We start from the raw sequence: 4,196 nt of genomic DNA on the forward strand, positions 1-4,196 counted from the left end.
TCGAAGCCCCGGGGATGTTATCCAAATTTCAAGTAATTGTAAACTTGACCCACCCCTGGATCCTTTCCTTTGTTTCCGGCGAGCATAACGCGATTGTGAAGATCGTTTCCGGTTTTGGGCCTTTTACTAGTTAGTCCCGGCCCCCAGACAGACAGACGGCGTATTCTTCTTTTGAAACGAGGCCCTCTGTAACGCGACATAAAGACTCCTTTCTTTCCATTTCATAAACCTAAATAAGAAAACGAATAAATATCAGAATGATAACGGAAGCTAAATCCAGTAAAGAAAGTATTGTACGACAAAACAAAGACTAATTAGATGACTTTATACAGATACAATAGGATCCGTATATGATACACAAAAGGCAGAGTTCCTTTCTTGTCCATTTTCATTCATAATAGGAAGTTCCTACGACATGGTGATCGGTGCCCTTTGAAAAAGGGGAAGAAGTCGTTTCTTTTCATTCGGAAAGCTGGAAGCTAAGACGACAAAAGGAGGAGACAGACCGGTTACGTTTAAGTATTATGAATTTCACTAATAATAGAAAGAGGGGTAAATGGATATGTCTATATATCTATATTGAATTGCAGATAGAGAAATGATAGGATAGAATCATTTTGGATCGGACCAAACAAGGGTAGAAGATAGACAAGCAAAGAAGATAGACAAGAAAGAAAATAGGAGGAAGAGGTATGATAATGACTTCAGGGGTTCCAGCATAATACATACAAATGAAAGAAAAAGGGGAAGGACAGAATATAATGAGATACTAATCTGACTTAAAAGAGTGGGGCTAAATCGGTAGACGCTACGGACTTAATTAGATTGAGCCTTGGTATGGAAACCTACTAAGTGAGAACTTTCCAATGAAGAGAACCCCTGGAATGAAAAAAGGGCAATCCTGAGCCAAGCCAAATCCTTTTTCCGAAAACAAAAAGAAAAAGGGCTACGGTGCAGAGACTCAATGGAAGCTGTTCTAACAAATGGAGTTGACTACGTTGCGTTAGTAAAGGAATTCATCCTATATTGATGAATGACAACTGGAATGAATATCTTACTCTATCATAGTCTGATAGATCTTTTGAAGAACTGATTAATCAGATGCGAATAGAATCAAGATAGAGTCCCATTCTACATGTCAATACCGACTAAAATGGAAATTGATAGTAAGAGGAAAATGCGTCGACTTTCAAGTGAGGGTTCGTTCGTTCAAGGCCCTCCATCCCCAAAACCCTAACTAAAAAGGTCCGTTCGTTGGCCTCTTTCATTATTTATCCTTTCAGTAGCAATTCACAATTCGTTATCTTTCTCCTTCATTCAACTCTTGAACAAGCAAGCCTATTTGAGCGGGGAAATTGGATTTCTTATCACACAAGACTTGTAATGTATATTATCTATCATACCCGGACTCACATCCTTGCGCGAGGAATCCCCGTTGTTCATCATTCCAATTGAACAATACTGAATACTGTCTACTGTACTGAAACTTCAAAAGGCTTATCCAAGCAAGCCCTGAAATGCCATTTCGTGGATCTTCAACAAATCTGACTTTGGAATACCCTTTTGTTCTTATTTGCATTTGACATAAAAGGCATCTATGAAAAGAAAGAAAGATAATGTGTCAGAAATAGAGGGGAGGGTATAGCTCAGTTAGTAGAGCGGAGGACTCAAAATCCTCTACCGGTTCAAATCCGCTATTGACAATAAGGCTAATGTGTAGGAAATGGCTAGTATCGCTCAGTTGGTAGAGCACTCCAAATCTTCGTCTCACCCCTTTGTTTGCTATGAAAAGAGAAATACGGAGAATGTGTAGGAAATGGCCGGGATAGCTCAGTTGGTAGAGCAGAGGACTGAAAATCCTCGTGTCACCAGTTCAAATCTGGTTCTTGGCAAATCATGAATTTGTATGTCTATCTATTCTACGGATTAATTAATCAAATAGATTATGAAACCGTTACTGAATGATGTCTGGCAATATACCCTTTAACAATACTATATATATATTTGTTACTCTATTTATAGATGAGTCAAATACACAAGTCAAGATAAAGAGGAAGGAGAGATATATCAATATGTAAGGGCTGGATGGATATCGATATGTGAAAAGAATTAGCAGCTTTTGTTTCCTCTTCTTTTTGTTCTCTGTCTCCTCACGTTCAATTAAGACTTATATACATATTGGAAAGGTTCAATTAGTTCGTTAGTTGGTTGAAAGGCGGGAATGGCCAAGATTCATCTCCGATCCAGTCGAAATAGAATCCTCTTCTCTTTTCATGTATTTTTCTTAGATTTCTGCATTTCCCCCTACGTGACTTTCTAAAGCACATCTAAGTGATATATGTATGCGTGATACATAGTTATGTAGAACTCATTTAGTTCACATCCTATTAGCTCGGCTCATCCCAAATCAGTATCTGTCATTCATTCGACATTGGGGGCAATAGAATCCTTACGTAAGGGCCAGCCATCCTACCCACCAGGCATTAAGATACGCTGACGCCGTGGATGATTATCATCAGCAATTCCCAACATATCATCAGATTCCCTTTCTGGAAAATCTGCACTTTCTTTTCCAAACCCAGAAAGAAAAGAGACGGAATTCCTAGGATTGATCCTTGCGGCAATTTGATGCCTACCTCTTCCGGTTGATCTATACCATACTCTCATCTCGTAAGGTGATACACACTAGCTAACAGTCAGTCCGCCTGGTGCTACATCATAAGCACATTGGGTAGATAATGGTAACCATATACATAGAAAATGCCTGCAATGGAATGCCACTCCTCGGGCTTGATTTGTAAAGTCTCTATTCCGAAACCCAAACAAAGATCTATGAACCAATCAATGTTTGACTAGCCAAGAAGACAAATGACCCTTTTTATCTCCCACACTTGTATTTTTCTTTGTAAAAGTCTTTCCCATTTACGTTCTTTGTTATTCTGTACATTTGTATACTTACTACTTCCCCTAATTCACTAATTCGTAGGAAGATACTGCCTGCACTTGACTTTTGTATTTGAAAAGAGTTGTTTCAGGAGGGATGATCCATTAAGTATATGATGGTTGATAGAATAATCCTTGATCGTAATTTCCAGTATGAGTACTTGGTTGGGCCAAGATGCAATTTGTGGTTGGTAGTAGTACACCGATTCTCCTCTTGAGACTGAATTCGATCTTCCTTCATGGATTTCTTTCTTTCTTTTCTGACTGGACGAAGTTTTGTTATTGCATCTATACTATAACAGCCTCGGGTTTAGGTGGCCGGCAAATACACACAGGAATTGAATTAACTTATCCCCGAACAGTAAACAAAGACTCAACAAGAGTTTACGAACTGAACTACTGATACTGAACGAACCCCCTGTAATTGTACATGCTCCTATAGCAAGAACATATATTGGTTCAGGCATTTGCTCATAGAATCTGTCTGACTAAAGAAGGAAGGAGCCATTTTCATTGTTACCGTACCCGCTGTGAAAAGTCCGCCTGGCTAGGACTAGATCTTGGTACCAGTCCATAAGGATCAAAGTCGAATCCTGAACCTAGAAGCGAATTCAATGAAGCAACAAGAAAGAGGTACCATAGAGAAGCGGCCATAAACAGGAGAGTCTTGACCCATTTGAAAGAAAGGAAAGATCATTTGATGTAGTTGAAATAACTGAAGCTGAAGTTTGGGTTGTTCGATCAAGTAAGGGAAACAGGAATGAATAACAGTCTCAATTCCTATGCTCCTTTTCGCCATGCATAAACTAAACCGACAATTAGGATAGGATAAGCACGAAAATGAGAGCTTCTATAAAGACACCCTAATACATCAACATTGCCCATGGATAAAGGATCAAGAAAGAACCGTTTCAACATCAAAAACAACAAAAACTAGAGCAATAATAACAGATTAGAAATTGTACCCAAGCATCGCATCGCCCATTGGTTCTATCTATTACCGATTCATAACTCGAAACTTTCTCGAAACTTTGCTAAGAGGGGCTAAAACTACAGAAAGAAGAAATGCCTCGGAATAAGACTTTCTATTATTAGAAATACCCAGAAAATCTCATATTCGGAAAGCAGAAAGATAAACAAACGTACTCCTATCAATGTAACAAGTATACCGGATTAGTCGATTCGAATTGAAATTCATTGTTTTTTACCGAATCACCTACTTGAGTTTGTTTGCTTTTCGCTACATGTCTCGT

At 38.8% G+C, this 4,196-nt stretch overlaps 1 non-coding gene across 1 annotated transcript; it reads left to right on the forward strand.

Moving 5' to 3' along the window:
• The first annotated feature begins 1,819 nt into the window (after positions 1 to 1,819).
• Positions 1,820 to 1,892, forward strand: TRNAF-GAA. The gene has a single exon. It is a non-coding gene; the product is annotated as a tRNA-Phe (tRNA).
• Positions 1,893 to 4,196: the final 2,304 nt, after the last annotated feature.

The sequence above is a fragment of the Cucurbita pepo genome, unplaced genomic scaffold (genome assembly GCF_002806865.2).
Source record: "Cucurbita pepo subsp. pepo cultivar mu-cu-16 unplaced genomic scaffold, ASM280686v2 Cp4.1_scaffold000772, whole genome shotgun sequence".
NCBI classification, from domain to species: Eukaryota; Viridiplantae; Streptophyta; class Magnoliopsida; order Cucurbitales; family Cucurbitaceae; genus Cucurbita; species Cucurbita pepo.